At 42.5% G+C, this 20,590-nt stretch overlaps 1 protein-coding gene across 19 annotated transcripts in view; it reads right to left on the reverse strand.

Moving 5' to 3' along the window:
* The window catches only part of MBNL2 (muscleblind like splicing regulator 2), a 1,807,613-nt gene that overhangs the window by 1,462,212 nt on the left and 324,811 nt on the right, over positions 1 to 20,590 (reverse strand). For all 19 annotated transcript variants that reach the window (XM_044072969.1, XM_044072965.1, XM_044072976.1 and 16 more), the window contains one exon: positions 5,933 to 6,015. The gene's annotated coding sequence lies outside the window, so the exon portion shown is untranslated. The remainder of the gene's footprint in view (positions 1 to 5,932; positions 6,016 to 20,590) is intronic.

The following is a 20,590-nucleotide window of genomic DNA, read 5'->3' on the forward strand; positions in this document are numbered from 1 at the left end:
ACCTCCTTGTCCATGGATAAGATGCCCTTACTTATGAGATGGGCTATGTAGAAGAATTTCTGCACATTGGAAGCAACATGGTGGTCAAAAGTCAACTTGCTATCAACCTGGGTGCCCAAATCCCTCGCTACTGACTGCTTGCTTAGGACGTTGTTATTAATGTGACATTTTGTGGAAATGTCACTCTCCCCAAAGGGGATAATGATGCATTTTTTTGGTATGTTTCTGGCACCAGTCATTTGTCTGAGTGAGACCCTCTTGGAGGATGTCCACATCACTACAGGAATGGATAGCAGCACCCAGCTTGCAGTCATCTGCAAAACTGTCAACCACAGTCTAGTGGTTTTGGCCTGCACCTCAGAAATTTATACCCCAAATGACAGAGGCCTCAAGACTGAACTCTGGTGTACGTCCCTTGTTATGGAGCTACTGCTTGAGGTGGCATCCCCTGTTTTGACTAGGTGGGTTCTATCAGTGAACCAGTTTGCTACCCATTTGGTAACTTACGGTTTGATGCCTAGCTGACAGAGTTGATCTATTATGCCCGAATGGGGAATAGTGTTGAAGGCTTTGGCCAGGTCAAAGCAGGCGGTGTGCACCGTTTTCCACTCATCCATGGCTTTGGTGACTGTCTCAAAGAAGTTGACCAAATTTAACAGACATAACCTCCCCTTGAAGAAGCCAAACTGTGAGATTCAGTGTTTGGAGGTTGCCAATGTCCTTGTTAATGAGGTCCATGACAATCTATTCCATGGCCTTGCAGATCACGCTAGTTAGGCTGATGGGTCTATAATTTCATGGATCGGTGGATGCTCCATCTATGTGCAAAGGGACGACAGGGGCTGTCCTCCACTTAGCTCGGACAAAGCCAGTACTCAAGACTTTGGTTGAATAGGGCGCCTAATGGTGCTGCAGGTTCCTGCCAGAGTTCACGGAGGATGCAGCCTAGGATGTTATTGGGTCCCATCAAGGCTGTATTTTTTGCCTTTGAGAGACCAGTGATGACCTGTTCCCTAGATATATGGGGAAGGGTCTATATTACATGATTGAACATTTAGTTAATCGAATAACTAAATGTCGATCACTAAATATCGAAGACCCCAAAACCGCAAATGGCAGTTTCCACTCAGGCAAACAAGTCATTTGGCCGTTATGCAGATTTTGCCCTTTCTTCAATGTGGAGCGATCTCAGAGTTGGTATATTTAGTTATGGGGATGTGGGGGGTGAAGCCCCCGACTTCATTTGTGTTTATTGTTTTTTTTTCCCCTTTATGTAGGACAACGGCATTGTTTCCCTGTGTGGAAACTGCCGTTCACTGTATTGGGTCTTCGCTATTTAGTGATCGATGTTTAGTTATTCGATTAACTAACTAACTGGCTGTGTTCTACATGAACTACAGAGTGAACTGGCACCTCACCTGTGTGCCCTGTTCAATCACAGCCTCACCTTGGGCTTTGTCCCTACCGAATGGCACAATGCTACAGTCATCCCTCTCCACAAATGAGGAATGACTACAGACCCTGGGAACTATCGCCCCATTAGCCTGATGAGTCCGATATGCAAAGCTTGGAATGCATCATCATGGACCTAATAAACAAGGATATAGGCAATCTCCAAACTCTGGATCCCACACAGTTTGGTTTTGTGAAGGGTAGATCACGTCTGCTCAACTTGGTCAACTTCTTTGAGTCAGTCACCAGAGTTGTGGATGAAGGCAAGGTGGTTCATACAGCCTACCTTGATCTGGCCAAGGCTTTTGACACCATTCCCCACTCAGGAATCATAGAAAAACTCACTAAGCTTGGCATCAACCCCTATATCACTAGGTGGGTTGCAAACTGGCTCACAGATAGAATCCACAGTGTGAAAGTAGCGGACTCCAAGTCACCGACTGCCAACTAGTCATGAGTGGAGTCCCACAGGGTTCGGTCCTGGGTCCTCTACTGTTTGGTATCTACTTCTCTGAAGTCCAGGCAAACACAAAGGGACTCTGGCTGACAAAGTTTGCAGACGATTGCAAGTTGGGAGCTATTATTAACTCCCCAGGTGATGTTGACATCCTACAGAATGGCCTCACTCAGACCAACGTCTTGTGTCAGAACCATGGGCTTAAGCTCAAAGCCAAAAAAATGTGCCGTCATCCCCTTTGAGAAAAACCTGGTTCCCATGAATTACCACATTGATGGTAGTCCACTGAACACAGAAGGCATTATAAGAGATCTGGGAACACAGGTTGACAGGAACCTCTCTTTTGATCACCACATTGCCACTGTGGTCAGAAAGTCCTTTTATGTGGCACATCTCATTACTAAGGGTTTTTCATCATTGTCTCCCGCTACTCTTCCCTCATTAGGCCAATCATCAAGTACAATGCCCCATTTGGCATGTACCTTACTAGACACCTGCAACAACTGGAGAGGCTGCAAAATTACCTCACAAAGAGGATCCTAGGCCTTAAACACTTGTCCTATAAGGACAGATTCAAAAAACTTCAACTATTCTCTGTCTCATATCGCCTACTTACAGGCAATCTCTGCTTGACTTACAAAGCCATGTCTGACCCAGGTCTGTTAGAAATGCTACATCTAAAGAAATCCCAATCCCTCTGCACCACACGCTCCAGAGACCTCAATCTCATTATCACAATTAAACAGAACATGCTGGAGGGACAGGTTCATAACCCAGAGACTGCGCATGCTATGGAACAGACTTCCCATACATGTCAAGCAGAACACCTCACTGATCCTCTTCAAGGGAAATCTTGACGAGTGGATGGGAAACAGAAAATTCACCCTGGGGATAACTCCAGTGGTTCTACTCGACATAGGCACTGGGAAATAAGGTCAGGTGGAACTATGTCAGGGTAATCCTATAGCTAGCGTTGTAAAAGCCCCAGGGCCATTAGCCTAGTACACACCTATGAACTAAACATTCAATCACGTAATACAGACCCTATGGGGAAGGGGGCAGGTACCTGGGATGTCCTGATTTACTGATGGGGGGGGGGACAGAGGGGTGACGTTTTCATTGAATCTGTCAGCCAGCAAGTTTGCTATATCTACGGCATTTGTATATGTGGTGTCCTTGACCACCAGTTCTGAACAGATCTGGCAGCTTACTTTGTGGTTGCAGACGTATGTGAAGAAGACCTTATGACTGTCTCTAGTAGATGTGGCCAAGTTGGACTTGAAGTTTGCTTTGGAGGATTTCACTAGTGCTCTTATTTGCTTGCTCAGGCTAAGGAGACATTGCTTCCAATTGGGCACCTGCTCCTTCTTGGTCTTGGACAGCAATTGTTTTCCTTTTGTTATCGAGTTTATTTATTGCAGATGTGCACCAGACAGGTTTACTCTTCCTTGTGGAGGATGACTTAGTCCTGTCAGGTATTCCTGATTCCATGCATCTATATAAATGCTCGTATAGTGCTTTGGTGTAGTTTTGGATATTGGTACCAATTCCTACAGAGGGGGAGAGGGTTGTGAAGCTGTTTATACCATCTCTCAGGAGGCTGTAATCAGCTTTAGAGAAGTTTTTATGATTGACCCTAGCTAGAGGGGGGTTAGAGGAGATGCTGACTTCGAAAGTGACTGCTTTATGGTCAGAGTTTACCAGGGAGGATGACAATGTAGGGATGTTGCAGTGGTTACTCATGTTGGTTAATACCAAGTCCAAGATATTATCACCTCTTGCGGGGGTATCGACTAGCTGTTCCATATATACACACATTTATATACATATACTTACCTACACTATCAAAATTCACTACATCAGGAATGAATGGAGGTAATAAACGGGCACAGGGAAAACCGGAACACCAAACAAGAATAAAAGGCAGTCTAACTACTCAAAGACTATCGCTAAAAAGGGAGAAGGGTAAAAGAATCAGAAAAATATGTATTTTTTGGAGAAAATTTGAGAAAAAGATAAAGAAAAATCAAGTCATTTACCTGGGGATGGAGAACAAGTCTGACACAAATGGCGGCAAATGAGTTCTGAAGAGATTCAGGGCCACAAGGCACTATGAGACATGAGTTGGAGCTTTGGAGCTAAATGCTTTGGCACAGCCAGTACTGGATCCTATCAGATCCCAGGAACCCACAGGTTGAGACGGGTGGAAAAGACAACATTGGATCTGTCAGCTTCCACAAAAAATGCAGAAACCATTCTAACCTTCCTTACATCTCTCACCAATGCATTTTCTGCACATGGTACAAGATAATATTTCTTCAACTGTATATGCATCACTGTACAAATGCATATATAGATATTACTGACAATTAAATTGCACAGTTTATTAAATTAAAATAAAAAAATATTTAACTTTTGCTAAAATCATTCCTGCCTGTATTTATAATGTTCAAAAGAAAGTCCAAATAGTATGCATGAGGTTTTATTTTCCTGAGAAATTAAGGTACTAGGGAAGACTACTTAGTTCTCCAAGCTAATTCACCACTCTCCACTTGCTTATAATTGTGCAGTCACCATGCTCTTTACCTTTTGAAAATAGAGACAGAAAAAAATAAAGAAAATTATCCAACCTTTCTACACATTCACTTTGCACAGGACAATATGTGCTGTTGACAGCCAGTGGTCTGCTTCATGCTATATAGCAGATGTAGGTTGTAGGCAGTGAACAACAAAGCAGTAATTCCTGAAGCAAAAACTCAAGTGGACAAAGATGAAGGAAAAACTGCATTCAGCTCTTTGTCAGGCTGACAGTGTTGGTAGGTTGTTGCATAGCTAGCTTTGATGCTATTAAATCTGCTAAAAGACTGTGGAGACTCTGTTTGTTCTTTATCACGTCTCCATCTCTGAAGTAATCCAGTCCAAAATAACTCAGGTAAGCAGAAGTGCGTAACACTGCTTTCATACTGCAGAAAATAAAGAGGAATGAAAGCAGTATACATTTGCAATAAGTAGGCACATTACAGACCTAAAAGGGAACCAGACACATGAACTTAGGCCCACTTGGGGAGGAGGGTACACTTTACAAAGCTCCACTGACAACAGACTACTTATTTATGTGCTCACTTGTTTTTGGTTCATTGATCTGAATGATGTACTTAACTGGAGTAAACAAAACAGAAATTAGGATTTACAGCTTTGTACAATAAGTTAACAAAATAGATTAAAGCCTAAATAGGGGCTTGCTGTTCTCAAACTCAGATGCTAGGACAGCACTGGAGCTCGGTTTGTAAAATCAGGATGCCCCAAAGACATCAAAACACTTGAAAAGTGAGACAACAATATTTGCACAAAGACACTAACACACTCTCCCCTCTTTTGCATAAAAATCCACACCTGTTAGAACTCTCCTCTTAAGCAACTTGCACATACAAAATTAAATACTCTTAAATAAAGTCTGTATGTTTAAAACAAACCTCACATTTGTGAGCTAAATAACAAATAAACATTTTAAGAGACAAAAAGATGAACCTATGATCTGCACATCTAATAAACCAACAATGAATTGTTACCTCAGTAAGTAACAGTACAGTCATTTCTTAAAACTAATCTCCGTCAACAAATATAGCATTAGTAATGAAAGATTTTTTTTTAAACTTGGATTACTAATGCAATTCAAACATAATAACAGTCTCAGAAACATGATCAAGCCAGCCTCCTAGCAGTGAAGCTTTGCCCTGACTGTGATATTAGCTTCCTAGGGGGAGCTGGGAAATGAGATGCATATGTAGCAACTCCTGGTGGTGATTATGAGTAGAGTCAGTTTAGAAGCTAACTGGGAGGATACTGACAAAGTCATCTCCCAGTCTTCTTTCCAACCTACATTTTCTACTTTTGTAACAAAATGGCACACAAATCACAAACCAAATAAGTGTTTTTTTTTCACAGCAGATACACCACACTTTTTAATGCTAAAAGAATATTTACGCCACTCAGCATTCAGTCTCCTTTTATACTTTCAGTTACCTGGCAATCAGAGGGCACAAGCACAATCCCTTTGGCAAACAGATGCGTTGTTCCTGTTCCTTCTTGACTACTGTATCCGACACCTAACAAAGAAAAGACAAAGAGAGCAGTTAATTTGTTTGAACAAACTATTTAAGTTTGGGGATAAACTCAGTGCATCATTTAATACAGACATTTAAACTTTCAGAGTTGCAGCCAAGATAAGAGATGAAAATGTATTTTTTACTATAGTTACACATAATTATGGAAAACAGCCAGCAATACTGGAGTACAGCAACATGGTCCTGGCCATGACTCAGGTAGCCTGAGTTAGCATCTTGGGTGCCTGCTGGCATGGTAAAAGAAACTGCTGTAGTATTTGCATTCTCATCTCTTGGAGAAGGGAGGGTGAGAGGACATATACTGGCACAGTAGTTTCACAAGCCCTAATGGTTAACATCTGGGATGTAATAAGAATCATTGCTGCAGTAGAGGGGTTGGCAAGACGGGCATATCACCAAGTAAGTGGGAGCATTTCACATGTGGTGCCACTGCACACTCATCTAGGCAATGTCAACACTACATGTAAGCAGGAGGTAGTGCTTAAGGAAAACAACCCTGTGCATGCCCAGTGAGCACATGGGCAAGGTATGATTTCTGAGGTAAATACCAGCGGGAATCTATCTGCTGTGCTTTGTGGTTAGAGGGCAAGTTCATGCGATGTCACATGTCCCTTGTGAAAAAAATATCATCTAGCACATCATCTTTCCTAGAATAACTGAGTATGTGTAGGGGCATTGGCCATTAAGGAAAAAAATGAGCTGCCCTGATGGCTACCTAAATGAAGTCTCCCCTTTGCTGACTCTCAATCTCGGAGAATGTGTCACTGACTGAGAGGGTGCTGTGATAGGCAGGCAGCAGGGCCAAAAGAAATGCAAACCATCACATAACTAAAGGAAGAGTGTCACAACTGAAACACGAGAAAAAACAATCATCCAAATACTCTCCCATACCATAGCCATATCATCTACTCTTAAAGACACTGCACTGCACTGCACTGGATTTTATTTTCTATACCAGTAAACCTACAAGATCAGTAATAGAAAAAAAAGAAAATCATATACACAAATTGCATGTCACTGTAACAAGCCTTGCTTGTTTTAAAAATTTACTTCATGAGTTACAGAACAACCCAAAACTCAGAGTTTGAGTCTCTACGAATAACAGCTTGGAGGAGGAGCTACAGCTTAATGGAGTTGATGCTTTCAAACACCTATTGTTGTGGCACATCAGTATAACCATTTCTTCAAGTAAATACACCATTCACAGTTTCATAGATTAGTACTAAGCTAGCTACCCCTTGCGAGCCATTTTAAACTTAGCCAATTATCTCTTGCGGGGCTCCAACCTTGCACCTTGTGTTTGTAAGGCAAACACCTTAACCATTAGGCCACTCTCCCAACTAAACTTTACTAAACTACTTTACAAAGTATACCTCTAAAGCAGTATCAAGTATACATAACACAGCAAAACCCAGTGATTTCTAATAGGCTTGTCTAGAAGAATATCAAGGCATGTGTGAGGGACCACACACACACACAGACACACACACATTCTACAGTTGCAATGTTTAATGACTATATGAACAATGTTTTCACTATTTAGAAGCACAGATGTCAGCATAGAATTAGTCAGATGGTGTAAGGAAAGACATCTGCCTACACCCACAGTGACTCAGGTATGACTTTCAGTCCTACTGCTGGAAAACCGGCTGTGGGGATCAACTGGAAACTAGCCTTCATCCTTCCTTGGTGAAGACATGAGATATGCTTGCCTTCTGTTTACTCTCTACTGAAGGTTAATCGACAATCCATAGCATGTGGCCATTGCAGCAGCACACAGTGGGGGCAGACAAACCACAACCACATAGGATACAGACCGATTATAGCATTAAAAAATCTCAGCCATTAAGTCTGCATCATGACATACTGAGATAATGACCTGACTACAGCCCAAATCACCTGAGTCTGAATAATCACTTGGCTTCTTAGAAGCACAGGCAGGGAGGATGGGTGTGACTAGGTAGGATGGGGGTTGGGAGGTGAAGGTTCCTACCTAGCTCATATCACTGCTCTGATGACAGAGCCTCAGCTGTAAACTTGAGACATGCTATGATGTAGGGAGCAGGTGCAGGGAAGATGTGGGTGTGACTGTCCAAGATGGTGACTTCAGCCCTTACATATGGATGCAAAAAACATTTGTACACCAACAAAGGAGCACATGTGGTCCCTGCAGTGAGACAAGTGTTAACTTCACCAACAAGGAAAGGGTTAAGCCATAAACAAATGGCTCTCATTGCTGGGGTGCTGGCAGTATCACAAAGCAACACCACAGCTGCCGAGATGACAGTCCCCACTTCAGACAGCAAGCTATCAGAATGAGGGGAGGCTTGTAGGTCGACAACATGGGGCCAAAAAACATACAACCACCCCTCCATGAGATCAATGACTGTATCCCCTACCTTTCTCTAATATGATCACTGTAATGTCTCTCTCTAATGAGAACATGAACTATGCCACAAAGGAGATATGAGGCAAAAGACCAGTCAGACCGAAATCAGCAAGAAATAGAGAGTAGTACTGCTGGAACTGCATTCAACGTCAAATTTTGGTGAGTATCACATGGTGGACTATGTTTTCACAAAATCTCACTAAAACAATACCAATATATATATTGCAATTTGTTATGGAGAAAGGTAAATTCAGAAATAAAAAATGGCAGCTGTGTGCAAGTCTCGGGATAAAACGTGTCTAATCCTGGTACATACATTGGCGCAGGACTGGAAAAAAGGCAGTGTAGAATCCTCAAGACATGGAAACACTTGTACAACAGGGTTAGGCCAGGCCCATGGTAAATATGATCCCAACCCTTGCCACACTGCCCACCCCCCCACTACAGAAGGAGGAAGTAGTCTACAAAAAAAAACACAAAAACTGACAGGCCCAAAAAGAGCCATAAAGATTACAAAGTGCACTACTGAAGATAAAGAAGAAATTATATACTGCTACTGTTACTACTATACAAAAGTCCAGAATTTCCACACATACAATATACAGAAAGATTAAATTAAAAAAAATACTTGCACAAGAAAAACTGTTAAATGCTTCAAAGAAAATATGCATGCATTAGTACAACAGACTTATGAAAAACATTGCATAGAAAAAGGAACTTTGGGCCGCCTGGAAAAAAGTAGCAACAGAGGAAATGAGAAAATGTGAAGAAAAAAGCTCAGACATTTTTGAAAGGTATAAACAAGAAACAAAGACATGGGAAAGAAAAAAAGATCTGGTATGTTGCAATATTTATGAAAAGGGAAAGCATCTCCAAAGATATTTGAAGAAATGTATACACAAAGGCACCCAGATAAAGAAAATTTCACAACACAAAAAAAACGAAAATAAAGGGGGATGTAAAAATGAAGATTAGTTAAGTAGAAATTAAACAGAAATAGAATTTATGGATTATCTGCGAAGGCTCTTGCCACCCCTATAGTGCCTTTTTTGGCAAGGTTCAAATGACAAATTCACCACCATAACAGAAACAGGCAATCAAAAACTGAGGGTAATGCTACTCAATGCTAGAAGTCTAAATCTCAAAATGTACTCACTCGAGGCACTCCTTAAAATGGAGAACATTGATATCTGTGCAGTGACTGAGACCTGGTTCAAGGGTGTAGAGAGCACCCCTGCATTACCAGGCTATAACTCATACCACACTTTTTGGTCATCTAACCTGGACCACAACACCAAAGGCAGAGGTGTGTCCATATTCATTAAGGATATCTACACCTCCAGGCTAGTTGGCCAGCACAATGCGTCCAAGGTTATCCAAGTGCAACTAACTCTGGGCAAAACTGCAATCCAAATTGTAACTTGCTACAGATCCTCAACCATGCCCCAGGATTCCCACTCCTCTTTTCTTGATATACTGGAAAATATTAGTGTTCAACCAAACACCCTAATAGTGGGGGATTTCAACTACCCCACAATTAACTGGGAAAACTACTCATGTACCAACTCCTTCGCTCAACGCTTTCTGGAATTCATAAATTCCAATATCCTGGATCAACTTTTCCACACCCCCACCAGGGGCAACAATATCCTAGACCTAGTCATCACCAACACTAGTGACCGGTGTTCCACACCTGAAATCAACTCCTCATTGGTCAGATCCGACCATAAGCTAATCACCCTAGATATCTGCATCCCGCCCCCACCCACCATTAGGGAAACCACAGCAAAACATTTCTCCAAAGCCAACTTCATGCTTCTTAAGACAGAAGTGGCGAACTTCATGACACCCATGCAGAGGACAATAAAGTTACGACTGCTGAATCCTACACAAACGCACTCTATAAGCACTTACACAAGTGCATGGATCATGCTATCTCTAACAGAACCAAGATGTTATCCTCCAAAAAAAGGAAGCCAATCTGGTGGTCCCCTGCCATAAACAAACTCTACAACAGAAGGAAGAAAATGTTGCAAAAGAGCGTAAAATCCCATGAGTGGAGGAGCTGCCTGGTCAGCCTCAGTAAGAAGCTGAGATCCCTTATAAGATCTTCCAAAGCTAGCTATGAAAACAAAATCGCAACTGATTCCAAGGGCAACCACAAAGCATTCTATAGCTATGTCAAGAATCTCAACGGCAACACCCAGATCTGCTCTGAGTTACAACACAATGGCATGCAAATTACAGAACCAACTGATATTGCCAGCAACCTGGCAGACAGGTTCAGTGCTAACTTTACCCCCCTAAAGGGCCCATATATATATACAGGAAGAATGCAGATTCCCTGTAATCACATACATGCAGGTAAAAGCTGCACTCTCTAAAACCAAAAACACAGCATCCATGGGACCGGACAACATCCCAGGCTGCTTTTACACGAACTACAGAATGAACTGGCTCCCCGCCTAAGCACCATGTTCAGTCATAGTCTCACAGCAGGCTTTGTGCCCAGTGAATGGCGCACAGCAACAGTTATCCCACTTCACAAAGGGGGAGCCACCACTAATCCTGGGAACTATCGCCCTATTAGCCTGACGAGCCTAGTCTGCAAGGCCATGGAACGTACCATCATGGAACTCATAAACAAAGACATTGGTAACCTCCAAACTCTGGACCCCACCCAGGTCGGGTTTGTGAAAGGCAGATCATGCCTTCTGAACCTGATCAACTTCTTTGAGGCAAGTCACCAAAGCCATAGACGAGGGTTAGGTGGTTCACACACCTATCTTGACCTCGTCAAGGCTTTCGACCCCATCCCCCATTCTAGAATTATAGCTAAACTCACTAAACTAGGTATAAATCCTTACGTCACAAAATGGGTCACCAACTGGCTCACACTGTAAAAGTTGCAGACTCCAAATCTGACTTCAAACCAGTGACAAGTGGAGTGCCACAGGGTTCAGTCCTGGGACCTCTCCTGTTTGGTATCTACTTCTCTGAAGTACAGGCTAATACAGAAGGCCTCTGGCTAATGAAGTTCGCAGATGACTGCAAAATAGGAGCCATAGCTGAGTCCCAAATGATGTGGACTTCCTACAGAACGGCCTCACTGAGAGAGATGCCTGGTGTCAGAGGCATGGCCTCAAGCTCAATGCCAAAAAGTGCATTGTCATCCTCTTTGGTATAAACTCTGTACCCATGAACTACCACATAAACGGTAGTCTACTTAATGCTGAATGTGTGATAAGAGGCCTTGGGACCCAGGTGGACAGTGGTCTCTCCTTTGATAATCACATTGCCACAGTAGTCAGGAAATTCTTCTATGTGGCACACCTCATCAGGAAAAAAAGAGGTCACTGTTCCTCTCTACTCGGCACTCATTAGACCCATTATAGAGTACAACGCCCCTTTTGGAATGTACCTCACAAGACATCTGCAGCAGCTGGAAAGGCCACAGAAGTACCTCACAAAGAGGATTACTGGCCTCAAACAGATGCCCTACAGTTACCGTCTCAAAAAACTCCAGATTTACTCCGTAGCATATCGCCTACTCCGAGGAGAACTCTGCCTAACATATAAAAGTATGTTAAACCCAGAGCTGTTGGACATGCTACACCCAAAGAAATCCTAATCCCTCTGATCTACACGGTCTAGGGACCTAAACCTCGTCACCACAATAAACAGGACATGCTGGAGGGATAGATTCCTGTCCCAGAGACTTCCTATACTCTGGAAACAGACATCTATGTCAAGCAAAGTTCCTCATTAGCACTCTTCAAGAAAAATCTTTATGAGTGGATGGGAAATAGGAAATACACCCTGGGGATCACTTCTGTGGCTCTGCTCGACAGGGGCACAAGAAGTTAACTTTCTTGGTTGGTGTTAGCCAGGGAACCTTGTTGGCTAGGATTATTTAGGCCCTTGGGCCGATAGCCTAGTACCTACCTATGAACCTATGAAGGATTTAGTATGGGGAATACAACACATGCAGTGTCACAGCATGATACAAATATGGATCCCCAGATTAAGGAGCAACAGGTGGAGAAGGAAGCATCTGAAGAAGATTTGCAAATCGATGTTGCTCTGGAGCTTTCTGTTGGTGACCAGCACAAAATTCCAGTTCAAGGTGCATAGCAAGGGAAGGAGCAGGAAACGGTGGCAACTCTGACACAGGTAATGATGTGGAGTAAGGGGCCAAAGGTTTCCCATACGAAGGAGCAGCAAATAAAGTAGGGTGCATCTGAACATGATATGGCACAGGCAGATATTCTGGAACCCTGTTAGACTACATGCAGGAAACTAAGACCAAAGAAGATGCTCTCAATCCAGAAGAAAATAATCTACGGGAAGACCTTTTTGATTTAATAGTGATGTACAGAAGAAATAGATTAGAGAAAGTAAAGAAGTCCCAAAATGTGAAAAGACTGATAAAACAGCTGAACACAGTAATCAGGACTATTAAGAGAAATTGATGTGATGTAACAGAAATAAACAGAATATACTACTGTGCAGCTAAGTAATAATGAATAAAGTGCTACCACAAATACACAGAGTAACAAAGAAAAGGAAGGAAATAAGTAAAATGCCACTGTGGAAGCAACAAAGAGAGAAAAGAAAAGTATAAAGCAATTAAAACAAGAAGTATCACTGTTAAAAAGAATACAGAAAAAGGAAGAGCTCATCAGAAACACTCAGAAAGATAGATGTGGAAAACAATGCACAGTATCAAAACATCCCAAAATTTGTCATACACTACTGCCAATAATACACAGAAATATTAGCACAGGCAGAAGATAAGCAGATATAGAAAAAGTGCAAAATAAGCAATTCATTGATGATACAAAAAGAGAATTGAGAAACAAAGCAAAAGGAGCAGAAACACCACCAAAAAAAGAAGAAATAGACGCATTTTGGAGAAGTATTTACAAAGACCTTGCTGAACATAACAAAGATACTGAATGTATAGAAGAATTAAAACAAACAGTAATGAGATCTAATGCAGAGTATAAGAAATGGGATGAAGTAAAGACCATAGAAATCAAGACACCATTAAGAAAAACTCCTAATCAAAAAAACAGGCCCAGATGGAGTACTAAACTTCTGGGTAAAAGCATTAACATTTTTACACAAAGATTTAGTCCCAAGTAAGAATTACTTAAATGTGCATATAAAGGAACTTGAGCAGAAAGGACTCTAATAATATTTCAGAACACAGGAAGGATTGGAAATAAACCTTGAACAAATGTAATTGTGTTTTTCGGCTTTTCCCGGTTAGGAGTCGCCACAGCGGAACTCCGGTCCGCTAATGATTGGCAGTAGAGTTTTACGTGCTGGCTTGCCGGGCCTAACGCACAACCTTCAACGAAGGAACGCCCATTTACGCATGTCGCCACACAGAAGACGCTCTAGCTGAGAATCGAATGGGCAACGTCTAACTGTGAGGTGACAACGCTACCGCAGCACCACCACCGCAGTCTTGAACAAATGTAATTAAGCTCAGTAAAGCTCAGCAAGGAATACTTCAAAAGACAAAAACTAATACTGAAAACTGCCTTGACATTTAAGAATAAAGTCCAAGCTATAAATCAATTTGCTCTTCCTGTTCTAACTTACAATTTTGCGGTGATCGACTGACCCCTAAAATTATTGCATCAGTTGGACAAAAAGGCAAAAATGCTTCATGCTTATCAGATGATATATAAAAATCAGTGCATATCAAGATTATATATTCCTCGCGCTAAAGGCGGTAGGGGCCTCCCAGAAAATGGTTGCATGACTAGATCTGCAATCAATGAATTTCATTTCACACATACCTGCTGACCTCATCAGAAGCATATAGTGAATGTATTAAAACACAGGAGAAGACGTCCGAGACAACATCTTTGCTGAGTTCAGCAGAGGCATTTCAGTGCCAGGCAGGAATGGAAATTAAACCATAAGTAGATAAAACCAGGCAGCCAGTGAATATGCCAAAAAACAAAAGAAAAAATACAAGGAAAAGGAACAGATAAGAAGGAAAGAAATATGGGAAATTCATAAATATAGTGGCAAGTACAAAGATCTCCTGGAACAACCTCATTTTGACCAACATTTGATGCAATAATGGTTAAGGAGAGGTGAAATGAAACCACAAGATGAAAGGATAACCTACTGCATAGCTTCAGGAGGTGGGAAGAAACCAAATCACTCAGAGAAAAATCAAATCGGACATATGGAGCATGTGCAGATTCCTACATAAAAATCACCTTAGCTAAGAATCAAACTGGAGAACCTCCTGCTGCGAGGCAACAGTAACACTTTATTCACAGTTCCACCCTCCATTCAGGCCATAATGTTTTGCATAAAAAGTCTAAATAGTAGACCAAGACATTTAGGTATTAAAATATAGACACAAACTCTGGAAGAAGCGAATACTGATACAAACTATGGAAGAAGTGAACTACAGACATAAAAAGAATAAAACAAACAAACATATTCAACTATATACAAAACCCAGAGTACTTTTTTTTTATTTGCATCCCACCACTACTGGGCACCCACTTGGTTTATTCATTCTGAGGATACAGGACTTGGATATTTCCAGTTTGGTAAGACCCCTACAGTCAATTTGTTCCTGCCTGGGAATCCCAATCAGTTCTCCGTTTCCTGGTGAGAGTCAGGTAGTAGAGAGCTAGCCAACTTGGTTGCCTTAAAGGGCATGCTGTCTCTCTAGAGGAAGTGTGCCTCCTGCATGTCGAATTCCTCTTTGCTCTCAGTGCAAGATGCACTGTGACAGTGCGGGCTTAAACTCTTATCAGGTAACACAGAGTGCTCTTGCTAGGTGTTATCATTGTGGCAAGCTACAGCCTCCTCCCATTCCCCACTCCCAGGATGGACAAGCCAACAGCAGCGGTTCATTCACATCCAGCTCCTATAGGCACCCAAGTTATTATTTGAACTCAAGTCATCTGCTGCATAATCAGAGTTTTATTTCTCTACACCCGCAAGCTGGCTCAATTTTTATCTGACTGTGAAACAATCAGGCAAAAGCTATGCTCTGATGTTCAAGCATTCAATTCAGCAAGAAAAAAAAAGTTGTTCAAACTGATGACGATATTGTTACATACTTCTTAATGAAGCATTGTTAAGGATAATCACAAAGCATTCTTTAATTATGCCCAAAATCTAAAAGGGAATACCCAGCTATACACTGAACTGGTTGTGGATGGTGTGATGCCCCAGCACTGGCCCAGTAATCAAGGATCCTCAGTTCTCACCAGTGGCAACAAATGGGAATGTGCACACTGGGAGGATGACAATTGCACACACAGTAAATGCAATTTCCCTTAAGAGCACACAGAGACCACAGTCAGTATGCGGCTGGTTTCTCCCTCTATCTCCAGATCCCCAATAAGGCTGCCCACTGGCACAGCTATAGAGATGAGTCCTTAGCCAGGGTTCCAAGCCAAGTACCTCAACACTCTCTCTGTCCAACCAAGTAACTGACACACACACTCTTGGATATTTGCTTTACACACCCACACATCTGGGAAAGGCTGGTACAGGTTTACTAGCTATGCCCCCTTCTATCCAGACTATAAGGTAGTTATCACTGCAACCAGAACCACTTATCAGCTACTTTAAGGCCCTTAACAAAAGGTGTCCAATCCTACTGTGTAATGTTACTATTAATCCAAATTGTAGTTTGACCAAGAGCAAGACTATTAGGAGTGGCCTGCACAGTGTCACCAAATAAATATGCAAGTACTCTCACAGCTTAAATATGCCTCACAAATATGAGCCACAAAGTTAGTTTTAAATATATTTAATAATAAATAATAAAAGAACAAGGAAATACTCAGTAAATTATCATAGTAACTTCAGTGTTCAAAATCACAGGAAATATTTAAAACAACATTGCGGGACAGTCTCAAATAAATACAGAAAAAGTACAGTTGTGTACCTACCATAAATGTAGATGTTCGAGTGTATTCACTGTTGCAGTCATTACACTTGGGTTATTCTGCTGGCAGGCAACCCGCAGTCGGCCAGAGTTCCAAAGTCTAGGTCCGGCATCGGTTGCTGTCGCCTCTTCTCTGACATCAGTGCACCAGGGGTATAAAAGATGCAACCGACGCCATTTTCTTCAGTTTTTCTTGCCCCAGATGTCAGGTGCCCCCAGATAGGAAGGTTGAAAAAATAAAATTATGCCAAAAAGCATGCATGTACTAATATAAACATTTCCTTCATCTACAAGCAAATACACCACATAGGTTGTATAGAGTTGAGAAGTGCAGAAAGGTTCCAGCAATGAAAAGGGGGATGGTGGGTGAGTAACCTGAACTGCAACAGTGAATACACTCGAACATCTACATTTATGGTAGGGATACAACTGTACTATGTTCATTGTGTTCCACTGTTGCAGTCATTACACTTGGGTTGAATCCCAAAGCTGAGGTTGGGTGGCTGGGCCTAAATAGGATTAGGAGAGGCTACCAGGCCCTGCAGAACTGCAGTGGCAAAGCCTGCTCTGGATTTAGAGTAGAGAGGTAAGTGGTAGTGCTTGGTGAAAGTGTGCACTGAACTCCAGGTTGCAGCTTCTAAAATGTCTGTGGTTGGTACTCCTCTGAGAAAGGCTGCTGAAGTGGCTGCTGCTCTGGTAGAATGTGGTCTAATGCCCTTAGGCACTGATTTGCCAGGTTGTGCATAAAAGAAGCGAATGCAGTGTCCTATCCATTTTGAAATTGTCTGCTTTGAAATAGGCTTTTCTTGTGATCCTGCAGCATAGGCTACAAACTGTTGCTCAGTTTTTCTGAAAGCTTTTGTTTTGTCCAAGTAGAATCGTAGCTGTCTGTGTATGTCCAAAGCGTGCAGAAGTCTCTCCCCTTTATTCTGGGGATTTGGATAGAAAGTTGGTAAGTGAATGGTTTGGTTAAGAGCCACACTGGAAACCACCTTTGGCATGAATGTTGGGTTTGTCCTAAGAGAGACCCTGTCCTGGTGAAAAATGATGAAAGGTTCTACTGCCATTAATGCCTGTAACTCTGAGATTCTTCTTGCTGAAGTTATTTCTAGGAGCAGAGCAGTTTTCCATGATAAGAATTTTATATCAGCTGTGCTGGCTGGTTCAAAAGGAGGCAGTGTGAGCTTTTTTAAAACAAAATTGAGATCCCAAGTAGGTACTGGTGCTCTCCTTGGGGGTCTTATGTTTTTTGCCCCTCTGAGGTATTGCCTTAGTAGTGGATGTGAAAAAATAGGAGGTTCCGTATCGTAATGAGCTGAAATGGCAGAGGCATGGATCTTAATAGATGAGAAGGATAGGCCTTTGTCCAGCATCTCAGTTAGGTATTGTAAAATCTGAGGTATATTTGGAACAAGTGGTTCGAGCCCTTGTGCCTGGTTCCAAGCACAGAATCTCTTCCATTTTTCTGCATAAGATTTCCTAGTGCCGGGCCTCCTGGCTTCTAAAATGACATCCATAACAACTTTAGAGAGAGGTGCGGTCTGAGTGGCTACATTATCTGCCATGCTGCCAGATTTAAGGTTCTGAGTTGACTGTGTAGAATCTGATTGTTTTGTTGAGTCAGAAGATGAGGAATTTGAGGTAAAGGCCAGGCTGGGCCTCGAGACAAGCTCTTTAGGATTGGGTACCAGTGCTGGCGTGGCCAGTCTGGTGCAATCAGGATCATTTTTGGCCTCTCTTGTCTGACTTTTAGGAGCACCTTGGGAAGAAGAGGCAGTGGAAGGAAGGCATAAACTGTCAGGGTTTTCCAGCTGAATGAGAGAGCATCCACTTTCCATGCTTGTGAGTGATAAGTTCTTGTGCAGAACTTCTGTAGTTGGCAGTTGTGAGGGGAGGCAAAAAGATCTATGTCTGGGCGTCCCCATTTCCTTGTTATCATGCTGAACACCTGTGAATTTAGTTTCCATTCATGAGGATACATGAGGTTTCTGGTTAGTTCGTCTGCCAGTGTATTTTTCGCTCCTGACAGGAATTGTGCCTGCAGATGTACTTAACAGGTCAGTGCTGTGTTCCACAAAGTCATGGCTTGCCTGCAGAGGGGGTAGGAATGTGTGTCCCCTTGCTTGTTTACGTACCACATAATTGTGGTATTGTCCGTCTTTATTAATAGTTTTCCTGGATGTAGTAGGTCCTTGAAAGCTGTCAGGGCATTCTGTACAGCTAGCATCTCTTTCTGATTGATGTGAAGATGCACTTGTTCCTGGGGCCACGTGCCCTGAATACATTTTCCTGCCATATGTGCCCCCCCAGGCATAATCCGATGCATCCATTGTTATTGTCCGCCTGGCTGTGGGTAAGGTGAAAGGCTGTCCCTTGTTGAGGTGACAGGCATGGGACCACCATTGAAACTCCTGTTGTAGGCAGGGAATTAAAGTTATTATTGTTTCCAGGCTGTTGCAATGTTAAGTCCAAACACTTTTTTAGATATCATTGTAGTTTCCTCATATGCAGTCTTGCATATGGAATTAGTAGAATGCAGGACGCCATGAAGCCCAAGGCCTGCAGAATTTTTCTTGCAGGGAGCTGGGTCTTTGTTGCCATCATTTGAAAGTAATGAGTCAGTTGCCTTTGCTTGTCTGACGTGAGATAAGCCATCTGGGCAGTTGTATTTAAGCTTGCACCCAGGAATATTCTCTCTTGAGAGGGCACTAGTTTTGATTTCTTTTCGTTTACTGTGTACCCTAGGCAAATTAGTAATCTTATTACAAACGCCAGATGCTTTAGAAGAATGTCCCTGCTCTCTGTTTGAATAAGGCAGTCGTCCAAGTAGGGATATATTTGAATTCCTCTTTGTCTGCAAAATGCAATTACTGGTGCCAGGCATTTTGTGAAGAGGTCCAAAGTAACTAGCCAAGCCTTCTTGCCTCGCATGAGTAGAAGGTGCTGCAGTGTTAACATTTTGAACTTTGGAACATCCAGGAAAGTATTTAGGATTGACAAGTCCAGTATTGGTCTCCAGGCTTTGTCCTTTCTGGGTACTAGGAAAAGTCTTGAGTAAAATCCTTGCCCTTGTTCTTGCTGTGGTACTCTGTGAATAGCTTCCATGTCCATGAGAGCAGCAATTTGTTTTTGTGCCTCTGCCCATTGGTTTTGTGGCAGGTCCAGCATACCTTTTGATTTTGGAAGGGTGTGAAAGTGGAACCTGTAACCCTGAGAAACAATATTCAGTACCCATTTGTCCTGGCTGATTATGTGCCAATTTTGTGAGAAAAGTGTTAGATTTCCCCCTAGGGGTGCTGCCAAAAGGTAAGTGCTCGGGGTAAAGAATCAGGAGACAGATTGGATTCAGAGAAAACATCATCAACAATATCAAGCACAGGCGGAATAGCCAGGGGCCTGTGCTGAGGCAATAAAAGAAAGTCTCTGAGCCTTTTCTTGGATTCTGAGTAGTCCTGGCTCTCCCAATGGAAATGCTCCCTTATGGTGTGCAGGGTTTCCCCAAAAGAATAATCCTCAGGCGGAGAGGCTGAAGGAATAGATTCTTCTGCATCAAAGTCCTCATCGGGAGGGAGAGAATATCCCTGATCTGAAGAGGAATCAAGAGGAAATAGAAACCTGGTTAGAGGAATCATAGTTAGTGTCTTGCCTAGACCTTTTATCAGGAGGGGGATGGGAACCCCTGATCAAAGTAATTAGGTCTTCGGCCATTTTAAGCATCTGTTTCTTTGGCATGGTTGGCTGTTCAGGAGAATGCTGTACTTGTTTCTTTGTCTTTAATGGTGTTTTTGACTTTGCCTTGGCTGCTGCAGTGGACTTAATAGTAAACTCTGAAGGTCTGAAAACACCCTCAGAAGCCGATGCCTGCTCAGCGGCTCTGGACCCATCTGAGTGAATAGTTTCTGCAGGCCCAATACCTTGAGTTTCCACAGGCCTAGGTGTCACCACGTGGGTGTCAGATACGGCCTGTGGCTCTGAGGTAGCTGGTGTCAGGGGCTGCGAAAGCGCCTCACTGAGAATTGTCGACTGGCCTAGAAGAGGCTTTCGTCGTCGGTTTTGCACCTTGGATGCCTGTCCTTTTCTTTGTCTTTGCATTTTTTATGAATTCCGGTCAGTTGTTCTGATGGCATTGTGTAGTTAAACCTTCGGCCAAAGTAATGTAAAGCAAAGTCAAACCGACGCTTAATAGTGCGTTTGTTGAATCTAGCACAAAACCAACAACTAGTAAT

The sequence above is a fragment of the Protopterus annectens genome, chromosome 5.part1 (assembly GCF_019279795.1).
Source record: "Protopterus annectens isolate FY-2018-M chromosome 5.part1, PAN1.0, whole genome shotgun sequence".
Classification (NCBI taxonomy): domain Eukaryota; kingdom Metazoa; phylum Chordata; order Ceratodontiformes; family Protopteridae; genus Protopterus; species Protopterus annectens.